At 45.2% G+C, this 24844-nt stretch overlaps 1 protein-coding gene across 5 annotated transcripts in view; it reads left to right on the forward strand.

Moving 5' to 3' along the window:
- Positions 1–4860: 4860 nt before the first annotated feature.
- CCSER2 (coiled-coil serine rich protein 2) overlaps positions 4861–24844 on the forward strand; it is a 170054-nt gene continuing 150070 nt past the window's right edge. For 4 of the 5 annotated variants that reach the window (XM_044302561.1, XM_044302563.1, XM_044302564.1 and 1 more), the window contains exon 1: positions 4861–5075. The gene's annotated coding sequence lies outside the window, so the exon portion shown is untranslated. Of the gene's footprint in view, positions 5076–20721; positions 20838–24844 lie in introns of those variants that run through there. The other variant, XM_044302562.1, reaches the window with a different exon arrangement.

Below are 24844 nucleotides of genomic sequence, written 5' to 3' on the forward strand. Positions count from 1 at the left end.
ACACATGAGATTGACCCCTTGACCTCTGTAGGGGCAGGAACACACAGAGTTTAAAAGGTCACCACCCACCGCCACCCTCAGTGTTTACAAATTAACAAAGTGGGTGCAAACCTTTTTTTTTTTTTTTTTTTTTTTAGTATTACTTCATTCTTGAAATTTGATAACCTAAGGGAGGGAATATATGAGCCATCATGGTGGATTCAAGGAAACAGAATTACCGCTTAGTCTAATTACGGTTTTCAATTTCATCCACCATGACGGCTACACATGCCAGATTACGTGGTAGGGGGGGCTACTGCTTGCAGGACTTTCTGGCCAAAAGGTCAGATCTGTAGAAGCAGAGACATTTAGATGATAATGCTTTATGAATGTATTTATAATTGACCAGCAGCTCTACAAATGCTGTCAAGGGAAACAACAGCTTTTTCCACCCAAGAAGATGCCATTGCCCTGGTGGAATGGGCTGTAATGTTAGCGGGACTAGTAAGACTCATTATAACAGCAGGATATTGTGGTTTTAATCCAACTGCCTATGGAAGCTTTTTTTCCTTTATTTTGACCTGCGAACTGAATAAGAAGAGAGTGAGCCTGACACTACTACTGCTGTAATGCATGATGTCATCATTCCCAGGATGCTGATGGCCCCTCTGATAGAGCACTGTTTCAGAGATTGGAAGTTCCTTATTTTCTCCCTGAAAGACTCCATATTTTCCTGTGGGAGAGATGATGTTTGGGTAATTGAATTTAGCATTACCCCTAAGAACTTTCTGTCTATTTCTGTCACTGGTACTAGGCAAGATTTTTTTTTATATTTATCAACCAGCCCGATTCCAAGATTTTATGTATCACGTATTTAGTCTGTCTGGTCGTTTCTAGTTCTAAATTCCCTACTATGAGGAAATCGCCTAAGTATGGAATAATTTGTAGCCCCTCTAGTCTGAAAGGGGAAATCATTTCTAATACCATCTTTGTGAAGACTCTTGAAGCGGATGATATACCGAATGGTAGAGCAATCAACTGGAAATGATTGACTCTGCCCTCTTCGTCTTTCAGTGCAAATCTGAGGTATTTTTGTGACTTTTGATGGATAAGAACATGGTAGTAGACATCTTTTAGGTCGATGGATGTCATATAGGCTCCCTTTTTGATTAAGGGAATTATTGATGAGATTGACTCCATTTTAAAGTTTCTGTAGGTTATTGATTTTTAGTCCTTTTAAATTTATAATAGTACGGGAATGTCACGGATGTAGTAGGAGAGAACACTAAAAGACAACAAGAAGGAAGAGGAAAGACACTAGGCCTCACCGCTAGGGAAGGAAAAGGGTCAACCCCTATAAAACCCTGCTCCTGGCCCTAACTCCTATCCGTATGGGCACCTCTCGATGGTAGAGATGCCCATACAAAGGAACCTAGAAAACCCTGGTAAGCCGTCATGGTGGATGAAATGGAAAATGCAGATGGCACAAAGACTCAATTGGCAGACTGCAAAACGTGACTGTGTGCATGGTTATAAGGGAAAATAATAGCATTCTTAATACATTTTTTACAAAATTAAACTCGCCTCATCCACTTGTTCGCGAAGCCACGGCTCGTCTTCATTCTTCCTTCTTCTTTGAGGACCTGGGAGGAAAAGGACCTTTGGTGACGTCACTGCGCTCATCACATGGTCCATCACCATGACGTCACCAAAGGTCCTTTTCCTCCCAGGTCATCAAAGAAGAAAAAAGAAGACGAGCCGGGCTGCGCCAAGTGGATGAGGCGAGTTTAATTTTTTTTTTCAACCCCTCCATCCCTATTTTACTAAGCATTCTGTATTAAAAATGCTATTATTTTCCCTTATAACCATGCCGATCGCCACCTAGCAACCATGCGTGAAAATCGCACCGCATCCGCACTTGCTTGCGATTTTCACGCAGCCCCATTCACTTCTATGGGGCCTGCGTTGCGTGAAATACGCACAATATAGAGCATGCTGTGATTTTCACCCAACTCAGAAGTGATGCGTGAAAATGCGTGAGCTGTGCACAGCCCCATAGAAATTAAGATAAGATGCCTTTATTGTCACTGTACAATACAATTAATACAATGTACAATACAATGAAATGTTGTTTGGAGCAATCCTAGATGCCATGGACAGGGGCACAAGAACTGACATTTAAACTAAAGCATTACACTAGAAAAAAAAAAACATTGCACTAGAAGGCATTACTATTCACAGTTCAAAGCATATACAGGTCCTTCTAAAAAAATTAGCATATTGTGATAAAGTTCATTATTTTCTGTAATGTACTAATAAACATTAGACTTTCATATATTTTAGATTCATTACACACCAACTGAAGTAGTTCAAGCCTTTTATTGTTTTAATATTGATGATTTCGGCATACAGCTCATGAAAACCCAAATTTCCTATCTAAAAAAATAGCATATCATGAAAAGGTTCTCTAAACGAGCTATTAACCTAATCATCTGAATCAACTAATTAACTCTAAACACCTGCAAAAGATTCCTGAGGCTTTTAAAAACTCCCAGCCTGGTTCATTACTCAAAACCGCAATCATGGGTAAGACTGCCGACCTGACTGCTGTCCAGAAGGCCATCATTGACACCCTCAAGCAAGAGGGTAAGACACAGAAAGAAATTTCTGAACGAATAGGCTGTTCCCAGAGTGCTGTATCAAGGCACCTCAGTGGGAAGTCTGTGGGAAGGAAAAAGTGTGGCAGAAAACGCTGCACAACAAGAAGAGGTGACCGGGCCCTGAGGAAGATTGTGGAGCAGGACCGATTCCAGACCTTGGGGGACCTGCGGAAGCAGTGGACTGAGTCTGGAGTAGAAACATCCAGAGCCACCGTGTACAGGCGTGTGCAGGAAATGGGCTACAGGTGCCGCATTCCCCAGGTCAAGCCACTTTTGAACCAGAAACAGCGGCAGAAGCGCCTGACCTGGGCTACAGAGAAGCAGCACTGGACTGTTGCTCAGTGGTCCAAAGTACTTTTTTCGGATGAAAGCAAATTTTGCATGTCATTCGGAAATCAAGGTGCCAGAGTCTGGAGGAAGACTGGGGAGAGGGAAATGCCAAAATGCCTGAAGTCCAGTGTCAAGTCCCCACAGTCAGTGATGGTCTGGGGTGCCATGTCAGCTGCTGGTGTTGGTCCACTGTGTTTTATCAAGGGCAGGGTCAATGCAGCTAGCTATCAGGAGATTTTGGAGCACTTCATGCTTCCATCTGCTGAAAAGCTTTATGGAGATGAAGATTTCATTTTTCAGCACGACCTGGCACCTGCTCACAGTGCCAAAACCACTGGTAAATGGTTTACTGACCATGGTATTACTGTGCTCAATTGGGCTGCCAACTCTCCTGACCTGAATCCCATAGAGAATCTGTGGGATATTGGGAAGAGAAAGTTGAGAGACGCAAGACCCAACACTCTGGATGAGCTTAAGGCCGCTATGGAAGCATCCTGGGCCTCCATAACACCTCAGCAGTGCCACAGGCTGATTGCCTCCATGCCACGCCGCATTGAAGCAGTCATTTCTGCAAAAGGATTCCCGACCAAGTATTGAGGGCATAACTGAACATAATTATTTGAAGGTTGACTTTTTTTGTATTAAAAACACTTTTCTTTTATTGGTCGGATGAAATATGCTAATTTTTTGAGATAGGAAATTTGGGTTTTCATGAGCTGTATGCCAAAATCATCAATATTAAAACAATAAAAGGCTTGAACTACTTCAGTTGGTGTGTAATGAATCTAAAATATATGAAAGTCTAATGTTTATCAGTACATTACAGAAAATAATGAACTTTATCACAATATGCTATTTTTTTTAGAAGGACCTGTATATAGCAAGAGCAAAGTAGGAAGTGCTTATGGGGTCATGAATGCAGCAGTCACTTTCAGTCTGTGGTAGTTTCTATCCTAGGAAGGGGCAATAGTCTCTGAGCATGAATGGGTCCGGATTCAGTGCGGGTGCAATGCGTTCACTTCACGCATTGCACCCGTGAGGAAAACTCGCCCATGTGAAAGAGGCCTTACTCTGGTGGTGGTAGAAGGGAAGAGGGAAAAAAAAAAAAAAAAAAAAGTCTTCCCATGGCCACAAAATGGTTAAAGGGGTTATCCAAGACCTATAATGCTCCCCCCCATATGCCCAGGCCCTCACAGAGCAAGGTAAGTACAATCTGTGTGAGGGGTCAGGTCATTTGGGGGGAACTATATAGGTCTTGAATAACCCATTTAAAAAAAAAAAAAAAAAAACTATGCTCACCTCATCCACCGCTGCTTTTCCACTTCCTGCTCCTGTTTTGACACAACAGGAAATGCTGCTCCTCCAATCACAGCCATGACCCGCCTCACCCAGTGATCGGCTGAGCATGCATGTAGGACCCAGGCCCACAGCTATTGGAGGTGTATGACATGTATGCTGTGAAACTACAACTCCCATCATGCGCAGCTCTTGGTCTAACTCCCAGAGAAGTGAATGAAGCACTCTGAGAGTTGTAGTTTCTGAACAGCTGGGGTGGGGGTGGTTGTGAGCAGATCTAGGGGTGAAAAACTTAGCACCTCGTTTTTTTGGGATACATTAATTGGCTATGAAACCAGTAACATGGAGTTCATGCGTCTGAGAGTCAGATATTAGCAATCAGGCGTATGGAATGGCTGGCAGCAGCTGCTATTGAATCAGTGCACGCCTCTATCCAGCCCGGGGATGAGTCAAACAGACAGCGGCCATATGAATGGAACACTACCCCCACCATCCCGGACGACTGCCCCCGGCGCACAACGTTCTGGCTGTGACGCAACATCAATGACGCGCTTGCGCTTCCAGATCACTAGCAGCCTCCAGACGCGCATGCGTGTCCCGAAAGCTCAACGTCACACACGTGCCCGAGCACCAGGGCGAAGATTGGCCAGTGCCCGGTGTCCTGACAGGGCACAGTCACCAGGACAACTCGGGGTCGGCCGCAGCCGGCGATGGCTGCCCATCAGCTGCTCTGTTATCCGTAGTGTCAGCGTGGAAGAAGGGATGTGAATCAGAGACAGGAAGAGGTTAACGGGCACCGCCAACCCAAAGGTAGGTAGTATGCGTCAGCTGGAAGGGCGGAGCAAATGGTAATGATGGTGTGTACCTTGCATCTCACCTTCAGGCCGCTGACGTGACTTGTGTCAATCACAGCAGATTCAGTGACCACATAGTGATCAGACCATGAGTGATCTGGAGAGGTGTGATCCAGTCCTGATGGTTACACATGATTTGTGGACCAGTCCTGATGATCTGGAGATGTGTGATCCAGTCCTCATGTTTACACATGATGTGTGATCCAGTCCTGATGGTTACACATGATTTGTGGACTAGTCATGATGATCTGGAGATGTATGATCCAGTCCTGATGTTTGCACATGATTTATGATCCAGTCCTGAATGATCTTGAGAGGTGTCATCCAGCACTGGTGATCTGGACCTGTGTGATCCAGTCTAGATTATTGTGTGATCCAGGTCTGGCTATCTGGAGAGGTGTGATCCTGTCCAGATGGTTTCATAGGATGTGTGATCCAGGCCTGATGATCTGGAGAGGTGGTATCCAGTCATGATTACTTCACATGGTGGAGATGAGTGATCCAGCACTGATTATCTGGAGGTGTTTCATCTAATCCTGGTGATTTCACATGATGAGTGATCTGGAGATGTGTGATCTAGCCTTGACTGGTTTACATGATGCATGAAATGGATGATCCGACTAGCTACCTGTGGAAAAAACAAGTGTTGTCATGGGTTGTCCTTAACAATCTTTCATGTTGGTACATAGTTGTCATCTGGGCCAGTTATTGGTTACTCCATCAGTAAAATCTGTATTTCTGTGGCCAGCTCCATGGTGATGTCATATTGAACGTACGGGTCATTTGTTTGTGAGATATTACCTAATCTGCGCACGCAGTGCCATAATGTCATTTGGGTTAGCACAGGCCTGAAGGATGGTAGGATGTGGACTCCCAGATGCCCCACACCCTTGTTCTTCTTATTGACAGGTGCTGGTACATAGAAGTTACCATACAGATGTTGAGGACTGGACAAATTACATGAGTTAAGGACCTGAGGAGCTTGGTGACAGATCCAACCATGCTTACACACATCCTCCTATAATGGTGTACAAGTCACCTGCTGACCTTCCTGGTCTCTGTTCTTCCAGCTCTGGTAATGACGTGTCTACACAACATGCATATGACCGCTACGGTCAGTCCATGGTTATAGCTTTGACGTTTGAACTGAGGTTGCCACTCTGGCCTGTGATTGGCTGCCAATGTCACATGTTGACACGTTATCGTTAGAGCATGAAGAAGGGGATAAGTGAAGCGTTGGCATCAGAAGTAAGGTGAGGATATGAACGTTGTAGGCTGTCAGTGGATCATACGAGATGGTGAGTCCATCATGTTACAGTCTCAGAGATGGCTGCTGACTGCATGTATCCTGCCAGGGTCAGAATTGGGCCTAGCCGTGTAGGTGGACTCGCCTTTTCAGTATATTTTCCTCAGACTAGATTTGGAAGAAGAACAAAAACATTTCCAAAACCGATCTTCAGATGTCTTGCAGATTGTGGCAGAAATACATCTGGAAGGAACCAGACAGCAGCCATCTAGAAAGCCTACACATAGAGAGGCACGTACATGCGGGCAATCCGATTTACACACCGCCTTCTTCACATTTACAATTTGTGGGGTGCCATTATAACACCGTAGAAAGCAGAAGGCTGTCATCTTTCCTTTCTCATTTGACAGAAAAACCTGCACAGATTTGAGGGCATACAGTGGAAATTGCAATGTGTGGCGTTCCCTGGCTGGAAAATGCTGGGGTTGTCACCCGTTGTATAAAGATGCATGTATATCCAAATGGAAAAGGGGGTCTTTCACCTAAACTGACCATTATAGAACACTAACCCCATGATCTGCATTATAGTCCCCATATTGGAATGCTACTTATCGTATAGCTGTGCGACGCTTATTATCGCTAAAAAACACTTTTATTCGATATGTTAATTAGGTTCTGAAGGTGCCCAGGCCCCTCGTCGCTTTTCATATGAAACCCCTCCCCTCTCACCCCTCTGGCCCGCCCTAGGTTCTTCAGAAATCCAGATCCAAGATTCGCCACCCCTGCGCACCTCATTCCCCATTATGGGCAGAGGCACAAGAGCGTTTATTTTAATGCGCATGTGCCAAACCGTACATCTAGCAGGCCTTGTGCCTCTGCCCATAATGGGGAATGAAGTGCGCAGGGGTGGCGAATCTTGGATCTGGATTTCTGAAGAACCTAGGGTGGGACAGAGGGGTGAAAGGGGAGGGGTTTCATATGAAAAGCGACGAGGGGCCTGGGCACCTTCAGAACCTAATTAACATATCGAATAAAAGTGTTTTTTAGCGATAATAAGCGTCGCACAGCTATACGATAAGTAGCATTCCAATATGGGGACTATAATGCAGATCATGGGGTTAGTGTTCTATAATGGTCAGTTTAGGTGAAAGACTCCCTTTAAAGGTTTTTTCCAGGACTTTCAAATTTACAGCTAATTCTTGCGATGGGCCGTCAGTATTAGATATGTAGGGGCACGCCTTTTGTTACCCGCACCAATCGGCTGTTTTAGGGGCCGGTTCATTACAAATCACAGTGCCATACGTTCTGTAACCGCTGTGCGTGGCACTAACCCTGGGTTCACACCTGAGCGTTCTGAAAGGAGCGCTCTGTATGCGCGATTGTACGGACGTTTGCAATCGCGCATACAGAGACAAGCGAACTCCCATTGTCGCGCGTTCCCGAAAGTCTATGTACGGGAACGCGCGACAAGACGCCCCAAAGAAGCTCAAGAACTTTTTGGAGCGTAGGGCGTTAAGTGTGAACCAGGGCCATAGGGAAGCATTGGTTTTCATGTGTTGAGCGTTTTACAGCGCGTTTGAACGCGCTGTAAAACGCTCAGGTGTGAACCCAGCGTAAAGCTCCATCCCTTTCAGCTGAATGGGACGAGTCACAGTACGAGTACTACCACATGTCCTATGCTTGTCTTCAAAGTGCTGACCCATCGAAGTCGATGGGTCTGCAAAAAAATGCGGCATGCATACACACGGCATCTGTATTTTGCGCATCCGCAGTTTGCGCATGAGGCTTTAGGCATACGCCTGGCAAATGTAAGTTTTCTTTTGTGAATAGCTCAGGGTACTTTTCAGTCAATAATTCAATGTGTAAGGCTACTTTCACACTAGGGTTAATATTTTCCGGTATTGAGATCCATCATAGGGTCTCAGTACCGGAAAAAAAAACACTTCAATTTTGTCCGAATTCATTGTCAATGGGGACAAAACTGAACTGAACAGAACGGAATGTTCCAAAATGCATTCCGAGACCAGAGAGCATGCTACAGTTTGCTTTCCGTCCTGGGATCCGGAACAAGACAGATCCGTCATGACCCCCAGTGCAAGTCAATGGGGACAGATCCATTTTCTCTGACACAATAGAAAACAGATCCGTCTCCCATTGACTTTCAATGGAGTTTATGACTGATCCATCTTGGCTATGTTACAGATAATACAACCGGATCCGTTCATGACGGATGCAGACGTTTGTATCATCAGTAACCGAGCCCTGCCGGATCCAGCAAAAACGCTAGTGTGAAAGTCGCCATATTGTGTTGTGAATGTTATGATTGGCCACTAAAGAAAAAAAAAAAGTACTTTCCAACTCTTGGCGTCTACAGCATTGTCCATCCCCCAATTCTACTGTTGTCAAGCACTAGTACAGCCTTCCAGCCCATAGGCTTTTATTTCCCCCTATTTCCAAAAGAAAAAAAAAGTACTTTTTGCCAGACAGTGATAAGCATGCAGCCTATTCATTGATGTGGGTCAGAATTAAAGGGGCAGTACAGCAATTTATATTGATGACCTATCCTATGACGGGAATCTGACACCTGGAACCCCCGCCGATTGGCTGTTGATGCAGTGCTCCATGTGAGTGCTACTTCCTTTCAAGTGAATGGAGCAAGTACTTCCGAGAGGAAGTGCAATGAACAGGAAGCGGCGCTCACATGGAGTGCAGTCTCCTCTTCAAACAGCTGATTGGCGGGAGACCCAGGTGTTGGATCACCACCATTGACATATTGATATAAATCACTGCACGACCCCTTTAACTCACAGAACCATGTGACAAAAAATTCTATTGGACCTAAACTAGGAATTTTTAAAGAACTATCCTCAGGATAGGTAATCAGTATCCAATCTCAGCTTTTCCTAGGCTCATCGGTCATGTTGTCCTAGGAGCAGCTCAGCCCAATGAAGTGAATGGGGCTGAGTGTGTACAATGTACTGCGCTGTGGTGCCCACAGGAGCACGGGTGCCTTTTTAAACAGCTGATCGGCGGGGGTCCCAGGGGTCCAATCCCCACCAGTCAGATACTGATGACCTATCCAGAGGATGTTATACTCATTGTTTCCAACCTTTTCTGATCCTCCGTTCCTCTGCAGCCATGACATTGCTTCCCCTATACCGCACGTGACCATTGCAGCCAAACACTGGCCTATGTGTCACATGACCATTGAGGCCAGTGATTGGCTGCAGCAGTCATGTGGGAATGTCACTGCTTCAGTCATGTAACAAAACAAAAAAAAGTTTTGGCTAGGAGGCTCGGAGCGCCAGAGCAGTGGAGCGGTTAGGCATCTTTCACACGGGCGAGTATTCCACGCGGGTGCAGTGCATGACGTGAACGCATTGCACCCACACTGAATCCAGACCCATTAATTTCAATGGGGCTGTGTACATGAGCAATGTTTTTCACTCATCACTTGTGCGTTGCGTGAAAATCGCTGCATTTTCTATATTCAGCTTTTTTCATGCGACGCAGGCCCCATAGAAATGAATGGGGCTGCGTGAAAATCGCATCGCATATGCGAGTAAGATGCGATTTTCATGGATGGTTGCTAAGTAGACGAAGGATGAGCGACCCGGGACTCCATTTACTTTATTATTTTCCATTATAACATTGTTATAATGGAAAATAATAGCATTCTTTAATGTCAATTGAGGGTTAAAAAAATAATACAAACATAACTCGCCTCATCCACTTGTTCGCGCAGCCGGGATCCTCTTCTTTGTTCTTCTTTCAGGACCTGCAAAAGGACCTTCACTGACGTCATCGCACTCACCACGTGGTGACGTCAGTGCAGGTCCTGCTGAATGAAGATAAAAGACCTTCTATCTTCATTCAGCAGGACCTGCGCTGACGTCACCGCACTCACCACGTGATGAGCGTAGGTTACGTCATCAAAGGTCATTTTTGCAGGTCCTGAAAGAAGAAGCAAGAAGACGATGCCGGCTGCGCGAACAAGTGGATGAGGCAAGTACATTTATTTTATTTTTTTACCCCTCCAGCCCTATTATAACAAGCATTCTGTATTTAGAATGCTATTATTTTCCCTTATAAACATGTTATAAGGGAAAAATAATACAATCTACAGAACATCTAACCCAAACCTGAACTTCTGTGAAGAAGTCCGGGTTCAGGTCTGGGTACCACATTGAGTTTTTTATCACGCGCATGCAAAGTGCATTGCAGTCACGCAGCAAAAACTGAAGAACGCAACGATTTTCCCTGAACGCACCCGCGACGCCAGTGTGAAAGAGGCTTTAATGTAACTTCTTTGCTATAACCCCTTCCCCTTTAAGCTTGGTGCCGTTACTGATAAAGTTTCAACAGTTGTTGTCTCCCACCTTTTCCAGAGACCTGAATGGCACCCATCTAGTTGTGCAGGTGCAGTATACAGGAGCAGGGCAGGTGGGGCACAGTTTAGCAAAGTTTGTCCTAAAGTTTCTCAAAGTTTTGCAGATCCAAAATAGTTTTTTGAGATGCCCTTATAGGCGCAGTTGGAAGTTCCATAGATAGGAGCGACTTCAATATCCAATTTTTGTGCCAAGGTAGGAAACCATTCATGCAGTGACTCAGTTGCCACCCGTGACGTCCGATGGAAAGTTACAGGAAGCGGTTTTCCCTGAGCATCATCTTTATGCAAAACTGGTTTGGTAGCATTTCAAAATTCTGGATGGCACCGAGTATATGTACCTAGAATTCACATCCATGGACTACTTTTATGATGACATTCCACCTCAGTAATAATTTCAACATAATATGATTGACACACTAACCTTTTCAAGAGGTTCTGCAGCTGCATGTGGTCTACTGTAGAAAACACCCTGGCCTCTGCAGAACGTACTAGTTGGTCATTGAAACTTACACAGTTCCAGGTACTGCAGAACCTCTTAGGTCCATCAGTATTTAAAGTGAAAGACCTTTCTCCTGAGGGTTCCTTGGTCGTATTATAATTTCTAAGGTGCCATACCATAATTCATGTTATTAGCATAGCCTAAATCAGTATGTAGGAATATTAAAGGTGTTTTCTGGTGCTTTAATATTGATAGTCTATCCTCAGGATCACGGAGGTCCGACACCCTGCACCCCCTGCGATCATTGCAAAAATAAAAAGTCCTACTTGCGTTTGTTAAAATGGCACTTTTTAATATACATCATTGATGGTGTCCCGACCTGAAGATATTCTCTTTGGTTCTGGATCTTGGCTCCTCCGGCTCAGTGCTGTGTGTGACTGGCTCATTTCAGTAGTTCAGTAATAATGAGGTCCACCCATCATCTGTGATGGAGAAGGGGGCTGGCTTAGCATCTTCACACACAGGACTATGATGTGCCAATACGAGAAATGCTGTCCTATGGAGGAGTCAGAACCTAGACCAGGTTCTAAACCTTGCTCACAGGACAACCTCTTTAACTGAAACATTTGTCTAGTTAGGCTAGCGCTAAAATTATCCGGCAGGCAGTTCCGGTAGAGGAACAGCCTGGCGCAGTTCATTATATCCAGCATAACCAGATCTTACCTTTCCACGTTGGAGCCCTTTGACTATAATGGGACCCATCAGGGATTCTGGCATTCAAGCCAGGGATTGACCGGACAAAAAACTCTCCTTGTAGCGGTATTTGTCTAACCGAATCTCGGCTCAGTATGGAGCGTGTCTCCACAGTTACGTAAACAGAAGACAGAGGAGGATTGCTATAGCTCAAAATGGGCGTATGAATGGTCCGGATCCATTCCGCAATTAAGTTGTTGACAGCACACAGTGTGCTGTTTGCATCCGCATTTCTGGTCCGTGGCCCTGAACCTCCGGTCGGCGGCGCCACAAAAAAAAATAGAGCATGTCCTATTCTTGTCCACAGCTGCGGACAAGAATAGGAATCCTCTATTAAATGCCGGCCATGTGCGGTGTCAGTGTTTTTGCGGACCGCAAAACACTACGGATGTCTGAGTGGACCCTTAAAGTGTAACGGTCATTCATTAATGTGTAGGGGCAGTAATGGTGACCATTTTTGTAATATACTTTATTTACTCTAATCGTACATTTCTATCAGAAAAATTGCTGTAAAGTGGCCCATTTCGAGCCTTAGCAACGCTCCTCTGTCTTCTGTTTAATAACAGTCAGTGTGGAACGTGGCTCCACTGCTATGTAAACAGAAGACAGAGGAGCGTTGCTAAGGCTCGAAATGGGCCACTTTACAGCTATTTTTCTAATAGAAATGTACGATTTCAGTAAATAAAGTATATTACAAAAATGGTCACTATCACTGCCCCTACAGATTACAAAAATAAAAAACAGAATGACAGTTACACTTTAAAGGAGTCAATATAATATAGCCTGCGCTATGGTATAATGATAGCATGGGCTTTAACAGGCTGCGCGAGCAATCGATTGCTTGAGTGAAAGACTGACTGGGACCTCCGAGAGAAGACAAGAGTGCTGTGTATCTCGGCGGTCATGTGATTAGTCACCTAGGAGGTATATGTATCAAATAATACTTATTTACAATAGACGATGGTAAACACAAATTAAAAGTCTGTTAATTCTTACTAACAGAACAGGTTAGGCTACTTTCACACTAGCGTTCGATCGGATCCGTTCTGAACGGATCCGATCATATTAATGCAGACGGAGGCTCCGTTCAGTACGGATCCGTCTGCATTAATAACTTAGAAAAATTTCTAAGTGCGCAAGATGCCTGAGCGGATCCGTTCAGACTTTCAATGTAAAGTCAATGGGGGACGGATCCGCTTGAAGATTGAGCCATATGGTGACATCTTCAAGCGGATCCGTTCCCATTGACTTACATTGTAAGTCTGAACGGATCCGCACGCCTCCGCACGGCCAGGCGGACAGCTGAACGCTGCAAGCAGCGTTCAGCTGTCCGCCTGTCCGTGCGGAGGCGAGCGGAGCGGAGGCTGAACGCCGCCAGACTGATGCAGTCTGAGCGGATCCGCTCCATTCAGACTGCATCAGGGCTGGACGGAGGCGTTCGGGTCCGCTCGTGAGCCCCTTCAAACGGAGCTCACGAACTGACCTATGAACGCTAGTGTGAAAGTAGCCTAACATTGCTAACAAAAATGTGCCTATTTTTGGCGTATCTCTGGCGTACATTGCGGAGCAAAGGTTATTTGTGCCTCAACCTGCGCCTTTTCCCCGCTCGCTGGGGCGTGGTGTGGGCAGGGAAGGGGACGGGCCAGCAAGGTCTAAATTTAAGCCAGCAAGGAAGTGCTGTAGAGGCCGGCGCCTGTTCAGAACTTCAGCAGATTGACCTCCAGGCTTAATAAATGACCCCCTTAGTTCTCATCAATGTGGATGCCCAAAACAGCTGATCAGTGTGAGTGCTGGGTGTTGGGCATCTACCATTCTGATATTGATTACCTATCCTGAGGTTTGGCGCAAATCTGCAGCATGTACATCCTTACTAAAGTGTTCGCTGGACTTCAATGAAAGTTTTCTGATATATTGGGGAGCTGCTTGTCAGTTCTAGTGACTTATTTTATTTTTATTTTTTTTTAAAAAGCTTCTTCGTAAATTTCCAGGAGGAATGCCTAAGGCATGGCACAACGAGGGAAAAAAAAAAAGCATGAATTCATGGTCATTACAAGTATTTAGTGAAACAGATCTAACAGGAGAGCAGCCACCAATGCATGTGATTTTGCACATTTCCTTAAAGGGGTTGTGCAGGCCATACATATTAATGACCTATCCTCAGGATAGATCATCGGTATCTGATTGGCGGGGGTCTGACATCCAGCAGCCCCGCCGATCAGCTGTTTGAAGAGGAGGTGGCGCTCCATGCCAGTGCGGCTTCCTTGTCATTACACTACGCGTCGTCTCGCTAGTAGTGGCGGTGTAGTGAATGGAACGAGTGCTTACACCAGTGTTTCCCAACCAGTGTGCCTCCAGCTGTTGCAAAACTACAACTCCCAGCATGCTGGGAGTTGTAGTTTTGCAACAGCTGGAGGCACACTGGTTGGGAAACACTGGCTTACACTACGCTATCGCTGCAAGGGAGATGGCGGGTAGTACGCCATAGTGGCCTCACCCCTGCGGTTAATGTCTGCGACTAGCCATAGCGCCGATCACAGGCATTTAACCCTTTAGATCAGGGATGTCAAACTCGTGGCCCTCCAGCTGTTGCAAAACTACAACTCCCATCATGCCTGGGCATACTACAGCTATCAGGGAATGATGGGAGTTGTAGTTTTGCAACATCTGGAGGGCCATGAGTTTGACATCCATGCTTTAGATGGTTAAATGTGACCATGGCATCTACATGCAGAACACCTGGAAGCGCACGCTTATGGGCTGTGAACGGCACCTCCATCCAGCAATCGGGTGAACAGTTCCTTCTCTCTGAAGAGACCCAGCGTACCAGAGTTGTAGTTCCTTCCTATGGAGGCTTGCAGGTGGTATGGCTACATTCAATTACAGCAAATGGAGCTTACATTGTAGTTCTGTTGATGACCTATTCTAGCCTCCTAAAAATTTCCCCAGACTTAAAATAAAAATAAACAATAAAAACAAAAATCATAGGCTTCACTGCATCTGAAAATGCCTGAACTAAAAAAATCTTAAAATAAAAGCAATCGTATCGCGATAATCGATGGTTGCGATATTCCGATTTGGCCGACCCAAAAATGCTGCTATTACCTACAATGATACACGGCCGCCGCTTTGCCGCACAGCGCGGTCGGCGGGTGTATCAACAGAGGGAGGAGGGGCTGGGGGCCGGCATCTGGATTAGGAATGACAGCGGGAACCGGTGCAGTCCCTGTATTCAAATGCACCAGCCTCGCTCGCTGTTGTATAATCTTATCTAACCTGTAGGCATTGTTAAAATATAATAATCATGTGTAATCCAGCTGTATTACTTACAACTAAGTTCTGTAGGAGGGAGGAGGCAGGTCGGGAGGGCGGGCGTGTGGCGTGTAACTCACTACGTCATGCACCTGTGCCGCCCACTTTATGAGTGAAGCGGGTGCGTGACGTAGTGAGTGACGCGTCGCCTGCCCGTCCTCCTGGCCTGCCTCCTCTCTGCTACAGAACTTAGTTGTAAGTGATACAGCTGGACTACACATGATTATTATATCTTAACAATGCCTACAGGTTAGCTAAGATTATAAAACAGTGAGCGGGGCCGGTGCATTAGAATACAGGGACTGCACCGATCCGTGCTTTCATTCCTAATCCAGATGCCGGCCCTCAGAACCTGTATTGGGGGGCATTCACACTGCAGGGACACTGTTTTATGGGGGGGGTGGGGGGGGTTCTGTGGATGGCACATAGCATAAGATGCTATATATGTGCCATCCACAGATGCCCCCATAGAACAGTGCCATCCACAGATGCCCCCATATAACAGTGCCATCCACAGATGCCCCCATATAACAGTGCCATCCACAGATGCCCCCATATAACAGTGCCATCCACAGATGCCCCCATATAACAGTGCCATCCAGAGATCAAGAGTGTGCAAAGCAGTAATCAAAGCAAAAAGTGGCTACTTTGAAGAACCTAGAATATGACATATTTTCAGTTGTTTCACACTTTTTTGTTATGTATATAATTCCACATGTGTTAATTCATAGTTTTGATGCCTTCAGTGTGAATCTGCAATATTCATAGTCATGAAAATAAAGAAAATTCTTTGAATGAGAAGGTGTATCCAAACTTTTGGTCTGTACTGTGTGTGTGTGTATATATATATATATATATATATATATATATATATATATATATATATATATATATACTGTGTCAACTTCAAACGGATCCGTCCCCATTGACTTACATTGTAAGTCTGGACGGATCCGTTTGCCTCCGCACGGCCAGGCGGACACCCGAACGCTGCAAGCTGCGATCAGGTGTCCGCCTGCTGAGCGGAGCGGAGGACAGACGGTGCCAGACTGATGCATTCTGAGCGGATCCGCGTCCACTCAGAATGCATTAGGGCTGGACAGATCCGTTCGGGGCCGCTTGTGAGAGCCTTCAAACGGAACTCACAAGCGGAGCCCCGAACCCAAGTGTGAAAGTAGCCTAACTGTGACATCCAGAGATTCCCCCTCCCCATAACAGTGCCATACACAGATCCTCCATAATAGTGCCATGCACAGACCAGTTCAAAACCCACCAAAAGCACACCTTTTGGTTCAAATTTTTTTTTCTTCTTATTTTCCTCCTCAAAAACCTAGGTGCGTCTTATGGGCAGGTTTGTCTTAAAGGGCGAAAAATATGGTATATTACCTTATATTGGTGCTGCTGACTATGGTGTTCTTTAAAAAGTTCCTGTTTGTTCAGTGTGAAAATCTTATTTTAATGAACACATGTTCTTGTATCTATTTTATTTATCTGTTCTGTGCAGCGCTATTAAGAAAGTGGAAAGTTTTGTATTTTGTACTGTTGCAGTAATACAAATATGTTATTTACTTTAGTAAAAGATGTTTTATTTTGAAAAACACTGTGCATTTCAGTTCTTGAGTTAGGGCTCTTTCACACCTGCGTTCTTGTCTTCCGGCATAGAGTTCCGTCGTCGGGGCTCTATGCCGGAAGAATCCTGATCAGGATTATCCCCATGCATTCTGAATGGAGTGAAATCCGTTCAGGATGCATCAGGATGTTTTCAGTTCCGGAACGGAACGTTTTTTGGGCCGGAGAAAATACCGCAGCATGCTGCGCTTTTTGCTCCGGCCAAAAATCCTGAAGACTTGCCGCAAGGCCGGATCCGGAATGAATGCCCATTGAAAGGCATTGATCCGGATCCGGCCTTAAGCTAAACGTCGTTTCGGCGCATTGCCGGATCCGACGTTTAGCTTTTTTAGAGTGGTTACCATGGCTGCCAAGATGCTAAAGTCCTGGCAGCCATGGTAAAGTGTAGCGGGGAGCGGGGGAGCAGCATACTTACCGTCCGTGCGGCTCCCGGGGCGCTCCAGAGTGACGTCAGGGCGCCCCACGCGCATGGATGACGTGATCACATGGCACGTCATCCATGCACATGGGGCGCTCTGACGTCACTCTGGAGCGCCCCGGGAGCCGCGCGGACTGTAAGTAAAACGCTCCCCCGCTCCCCGCTCCTACTATGGCAACCAGGACTTTAATAGCGTCCTGGGTGCCATAGTAACACTGAACGCATTTTGAAGACGGATCCGTCTTCAAATGCTTTCAGGACACTTGCGTTTTTCCGGATCCGGTGTGTAATTCCGGCAATTGGAGTACACGCCGGATCCGGACAACGCAAGTGTGAAAGAGGCCTTAAGCATAACTACATTTCAGCATTATCAGTGATTTGTGTGTGCTTTTGCCTTGAAAATCCAAGCAAATAGACCTCTAGCACAATTCCCTTAAAATATCACATCGCATACCGTTATCGCAATTTTTAGGGCCCTAATCGCAATCGCACAAAATTCCCATATCGTGCAGCGAATATTTTTTTGTGACTCTGCAACTTTGCATCTTTTATTTGGTCAGTGGACATAGACTGGGCGTAATTGTTCGGTGTATTCGGTGCTAATTACGGCTGGTTGGGTTTTTTCCAGGCTGTCCAGGAACCACCTGGATAATGTTCAGAAGTATCTCCTACAATGTAAAGGGGTCCCACTGAATTTGCCACACGTGGTCCCTCGATCACTCGTACAAGAAGTAAGACTTGTTATTTTGTCCTGTGAGAGTAATGTAGTGCATTTCTTTACCCAGGACTCCTCGGTAAATCACATATTTATTTCGTGAGGGCCAACTAGCAGCGTCAGTCTTTTTTTCGTGGAGCCCACCAGAGAAAATTATTCTCAAAGCCCAACCTCTGTATCGTCAATAACGTTTATTAGGTTTTGATTCAAAGAAATAGATCCTACTGGCTAGCGATTGGCTCCAGATGTTGTGTTTTTTTTCTCATGGAATTTTGGGGACCACTACTGCGCCAGAACCTGGGCCCGGCAGAAGGGATAACTCATGTAAACATTACATTGGCCATATGCCAGTACATTATACAGGACCTCTGTTCTTGTGATAGAGGTAGGTCCCAGTTGTTCGACCCCTACTGATCAGACAAGTATCGACTGACGAAGCCGTAAGGTGAAACGCGCGTCGAGGTTACGCGCTCAGGGTCCGACAATCCATCTACCACCATGTCTTCAGGTACGTTCTGGCATTAGCATTGCTTCACACCGTCCATTGGGACTTCCGCTCATATCCATAGTGAGTCCCTTATATATTCGTTGTGCATACTGTTACCATCTTCTTCCTGACTGAGATACTGACTCTTATATCGAGTACTTGTTATCACTACGGTCGGTTTAGATATTTATGCACTGTGTCATGTGTGAGAAAGCTCATGGTTCACCGGGTATGGTCACTTGCACAATCTGTGCATAGTTTTACTGCGGTGACCTTGCTGCTTGGCCATCCTGGTTATCCCTGAGCTTTCATTATTCTCATGGATTGTACCTTTCTGTGTGTTATATCTCACAGACATATTGGTGTTTTTTGGCATCAGTGACCCTGCGCTTCTCCGTATCTTTGTATGTCATCCTGTAGTTTCCACATCCTTTATACTTTATAATCAACTTATATTTTTATACATCATCTCCACTTGTTCGTTTTGGTTTACCTTGTATGTTTTACGAGTGGTAATTGTAGCTGTCTAGTTGACAGGTGGCCTTTTGTAGGTTAAAGGTATCGACTACACTGTGGATAGGTGATAATTATTTTTTTTCCCCCACTATTTCCACTTTAAAATTCACTTGCCCCAATGAAAAATGTTTAATAGGCCATACAATTGTCAAGTTCCATCTATCCCTTATGTTGTAGGTGGACCCTCTCATGCACCTTAATCCAGATCAGCTGATACATCCACTGCCCTATAGCCCTGGCACTAAAACCCACAAATTTGTATTGGAGTAGACGTATCTCATAGCATCCATTTTGAGTCTCTGTATTATTTTCTAGTTTACAAAGTGAGAGTTTCTCAGCAGGAAGCTGTGGGCAAAAAAACCCTCTTTGATACTTTAGTTCTACTGATTTTGTGCATGGCTTCATTGCCATGGCATTGACTCATTTGGGGCTAAAAAAAAATAGTTTTTTGCGTAATCGTGGATTTCAGACATGCATTTTTCTTTCATTATGCTATCATTGTATTTGTATATATTGAAATCAAAATTACTGTCCATTTTGCCTTTACTTTGACTCCAACTGATTGGTTCACTTAACAGCCAAGGCTACAAGGCCTCTCTAGACAAACCCTGTCCATATGCCCTACTAGCGCATATGGGCATCGAGGGCAGTCCTCTGTTCATGGAAAGTCCTTTTTTTTTTTTTCTTGCATCTGACATTTCGGGGAGAAAGGCATGCTCTATTTACATCATGTTTATGGGCTTCAGTTTGACGTTGTTGGTTGCTCTCATATCATCGTCTCAACCTGAATATCATAAATTTACTCAGTTTTGATAGTCCCTTGTTAGTGAATTCTTCTGTCCCTACACCCTTCCTGAAAATGGCTGCTGGAGGGGTATGTGGCACTGCCCGCCCATCAGCACTTTCCGGTGAAACGCACTGTGCCTGTGCTAGTTTCCTACATCTCCAGAAGCTGCGCAAATGCAGGTGAAAGCATTGTACCAAGTTCTTATCTGTGCTTGGGCACTTTCTGGACACGCTAGGAACTAGCGCAGGTACGGTCCATTTCGATGGGTGGTAGTGATCCTTCAAGCATTCACCATGTGCTGTTGGGACAGATAAACAAGGAGCCTTGGCTTGAGGAACAGTCGAAAAGGTCCAGATCTTGTAATAAAGATGTAATTAGTAAGTTGATGATATTTAGGTTTCTAACGCTTATGACAAGATTATATGTCAACTTGTGGCATCTGTCATCCATTGGCTCTCAATGTAAAATAAAAAGTAAATGTTTAATATCTATCTTTTTATTTTTTATTTTACTGGATACCTTTCTATGGATTAGTCAGTCTACTATGCTTATTTTGTACAGTTTTTCTTGTGGTTCACAGCAGCAGACTAGTGATTGAGATATTTTTAAAGGGTTCCTTATATAAATAAAAAAAACACACATCTCGTGATTTCCTAATTATTCCAGTCCATTGTGGTGTGACTGTACAGCCAATAATATAACCCAGTGAGTCTATCCTGCCCTGTTACAGGAGGGCTGGGACGTACAGGGTTTGGCATCCTTTTGATGATTGTGACGTGCTTGATGCTGCAGCATCTGCAGAAACCTCATAGGCCTGAGGATGTGTCATTGCAAAGCATAAGCTCAGAAAGGAGTCGCCTTCAACCTGTGCTCAACATTAACTATTTATGAGGAGGACGATGACTCTGCTCTTCCATAGCGTACGTTTTACTGGGAGGGAATACATTTTTCATGAACAAAACAGAGTTAGATGCTGAAGGCTAGGAGGAAGATGAAGGTCTTCCATCCAACAACTTGAAATACCGAAAGGTAACAGCAATGTATATAGAATATTTTCCATTGTGTCCATTTAGCTTTTATTTTCTTTATAAAAAGTTGGTCAGGATGTCCAGTTGCGAGAGTTTTCTTGGCTTGTATACAGTTTGACATATGGTCCTTCAGGTCCATCTTGAAGATGAAAGAATTCAGCAGTTGTTATATGGTTTGTAGCATATACAGTAATTGAAGTTGTGGAAAAAGAAGAATTTATAGAATGTGGGCAGTGTAGGAGTCTGGATTCACAGAATGTTTCAGCCTCTTGCACATAAGAAGTAGTGTCATGAAAAAAGTGCTTGTCAGACAGGATGGTTGTAGTGTATTATTCGGTACAGATATGAATTGTTAGCTTCCTCGAAATTTTAACAGGTTCTACATCAGAAACCCAGCCTTGATGCTCTCGAAGGGAAACAGTTTTATTTTTTTCTTCTTCCAGGAAAGAGCCACACTTGTTTGTGGGTTTTGTGTGCTGTCAGATGAACGGGGCTGAGCTGCAGTACCAGACATAACCCATAGACAATCGTGGGACTATTCTTGGGGGTGGGGACGGGGGACTCAGTCTAATCTTGGCCAACCCCTGTAAAAGCAAAGTATGGTACATTAACTGCTGACCTTGTGCTTTTATCTACCCTGGATTGGCATGTGATGTGTTTGCTCTGTCTCCTTATATTTCACAATGGCAGACCACATTAAAGGGGTTATTCACCTCCGGGGGCCTTTCAGGCAGGTCCTGTAGATAAAATCATACTTTATCTGATCCATGCTGCTGCGTTCCAGCTCCTTCACTCCACTTCGCAGCACATCTTGGGTCTTCCTGCCCCGACATCCGTTTTGATGTGGGTCACACGACGCATGGGAGACACATTTCCACTGTGGCCAGTCATTGGCTGCAGCGGTTACGTGACCTGCAACAAACTTGATGTTTACGTGGGAGACCGATATGTGGAGTGGCGGCAGGAGAGCAAATGATCTGGAACCCAGTGTGGATCCCTCTGCAGATCTACCCAAACGGCCCCTGGGAGTGAACTACTTCTATGTAGCTGGTCTATTTAGAGATGAAGCCCAGCTAATTGGTGCACTTAGCCTATTAGACTACCCAGTAGATGATGAGCACAGTAATGGGCGCCTGGTTGCATCAGTCAACGAAAGTGAATATGAGAGGACCAGTTGCTTCCTCCCTCATACAGTTCCATTCATTATTGGCAAGACATCCCTGGACAAGGTGTGAAATCAAAAAAGAGAATCTGTCCTTTTATATGGTCTCTCCTTTTATGATCCACTCCTGATTTGGGCTTCCAGAACTGCATGCAGAAATTTGACCATGTGGTCATACCCTTATGTGAGCCAGTTATTGGTAATGGGCATCCCTATCAGCTCTTTTTCTTGATAACTGACCTGAAAATCACTGTGCCTAATAGGATGTCAAATGAAGTGTTATCTGTATATATATTTGAGCCCCTCAGTGAGCTCTCTTAACCCCTTAAGGACCTGCGCCATACGTGTACGGCACAGGTGGATGTGATTTAAGGACCAGCGCCGTACATGTACGGCGGGCTGAACGGGCGGGTGCAGGTGCTGCGCCCGCCCGATCAGCAACAGGGGTCCGACAGTCACTGACAGCCGGACCCCTGCTACATACTCCGTCGTCGGTGAAAACACAGATGCCGGTGTGTTAACCCCTTGTATGCCACGCTCAAAGCTGACCGCAGCATGCACAGGGTTTGCGGACTGTACACGTCCCCTCCACTTCCCCATCGGGTCCTCGCACTGCAGTGACAGGGACCCGATGGCAGAGAAGGCAGCCTGATGCTTTTCATAGGCATCAGGGCTTGCCTTCTATGGAAGCCTGTGAGATCCAGCTCTTAGGCTGGGTCTCACAGTCAGGCTGTTAGTATACAAGCTGACATGCAATACATTGCAATACACGATGTATTGTAATGCATTTCAGAGAGGATCAGACCCCCAGAAGTTGAAGTCCCAGAGTGGGATGAAAATAAAAAGTAAAAGAAAAACGTTTTTTTTCCATAATAAAGAAATAAAGTTAAAAAAAAAATAGCATTGTAAAAAAAAGAAATTGAAAAAATAAATAAATGGACATATTTGGTATCGCCGCGTCCGTAACGATCGACTCTATAAAAATATCACATGACTAGGGCTGCAGTAAACAATTATTTTAGAAATCGAGTATTCTATCCGTTATTTTTTTACGAATAATCGAGTATGGTAATCTAATAAGAAAAAATTAATGAATAGACTGTGTTTTCCTTTATAAAAACTCCATCAGACCCCTACCATCAGTCCCAAACACCCTTTGTTCCCCCCTGTACGATCATCCCAAGTGCATCAGTTCCCCCCCGGTGCCATCAGCTCCACTATTCCCCGGTGCCATCAGCTCCACTAATTCCCCGGTGCCATCAGCTCCACTATCTCCCGGTGCCTTCGGCTCTGGCCCACCCCGGTGCCTTAGTCGCACCATCTTACCTTTCCAGCAGGGGCGCTGCCGACACTCCATTGTTCCGCGCTGCTCTGCACTTGACGTCACACTGCGCGTCAGGTGACGGCATGCGTTCGTCAGGGGGTCAGTGCAGCACGGGACCATTGACTTCCTGTGGAGTGTCCGGAGGCCCCATGGAAAGGTGAGTATTCCGAGTGCAGCGGGAGACCACGGAGCGGGGGTAATAGCAAGAGCTTCACTCCCGCTCCGTGGGCACGTGACACAAATGAATCCTCGATGCAAAAAATTTGCATCGAGAATTTTTTTGTTTCGAACTACTCGATTTAGTCAAGTACTTGTTGCAGCCCTACATATGACCTAACCCCTCAGGTGAACACCGTCAAAAAATAAAATAAAAACTGTGCCCTCATCCCGCAAAAAATGAGCCCCTACCTAAGACAATCGCCCAAAAAATAAAAATAAACTAGACTATGGAGACACTAAAACATGATTTATTATTTTTTGTTTCAAAAATGATATTATTGTGTAAAACTTAAATAAGAAAAGTATACATATTATGTATTGCCACGTCCGTAACAACCTGATCTATAAAAATACCACATGACCTAACCCCTCAGGTAAACACAGTGAAAATAAAAAACTTAAAAAAAAACAAAAAACGTATCAAGCCATTTTTTGTCACCTTACATGACAAAAAGTGTAATACGAATTGAAATCTGCCCTCCAAAAACCACATAGTGCTCCTTTCTTTCTGCGCCCTGCCATATGCCCATACAGCAGTTTGCGATTCCAAATGGGGTGTTTCTGTAAACTACAGAATCAGGCCTCATGCACACGGCTATTGTTAGGGTCCACATCCGAGCCCGGTGGCTCGGATGCGGACCCATTCACTTCATTCACTCCATGTGCTGTCCGCATCCGTTGCTCTGTTCCGCGGCTCCGAAAAAAATATATAGCCTGTCCTATTCTTGTCCGCACTTTGCGGACAAGAATAGGCATTTATATTGACGGCCTTCCGTTCCGCAAATTGCGAAAGGCACACGGGCGGCTTCAGTTTTTTTTGTGGATTGCGTACTGCAAAAAACGCAACAGTGGTGTGCATTAGGCCTCAGGGTAATAAATATTTAATTTTGTTTGGCTGTTAACCCTTGCTCTGTTACTGGAAAAAAGGCTAAAAATGGAAAATCTGCAAAAAAAATGGGAAATTCTGAAAGGTCCCCTACATTTTCCAACTAACGCTGGGTTCAGACCTGAGCGTACTGAACGTACGCTCTGTATGCGCGATTGTACGGGCGTTTGCAATCGCTCATACAGAGGCAAGCGAACGCCCATTGTCGCGTGTTCCCGCTGAAGTCTATGTACGGGAACGCGTGACAAGACGCCCCAAAGAAGCTCCTGTACTTCTTGGGGCGTCGGGCGTTTTACAGCGCGATCGTACGCGCTGTAAAACGCTCAGGTGAGAACCATTCCCATAGGGAATCATTGGTTCTTGCCTGTTGAGCGTTTTACAGCGCGTAGGAACGCGCTGTAAAACGCTCAAGTCTGA

This window comes from Bufo gargarizans, chromosome 8 (assembly GCF_014858855.1).
Source record: "Bufo gargarizans isolate SCDJY-AF-19 chromosome 8, ASM1485885v1, whole genome shotgun sequence".
Taxonomy (NCBI): domain Eukaryota; kingdom Metazoa; phylum Chordata; class Amphibia; order Anura; family Bufonidae; genus Bufo; species Bufo gargarizans.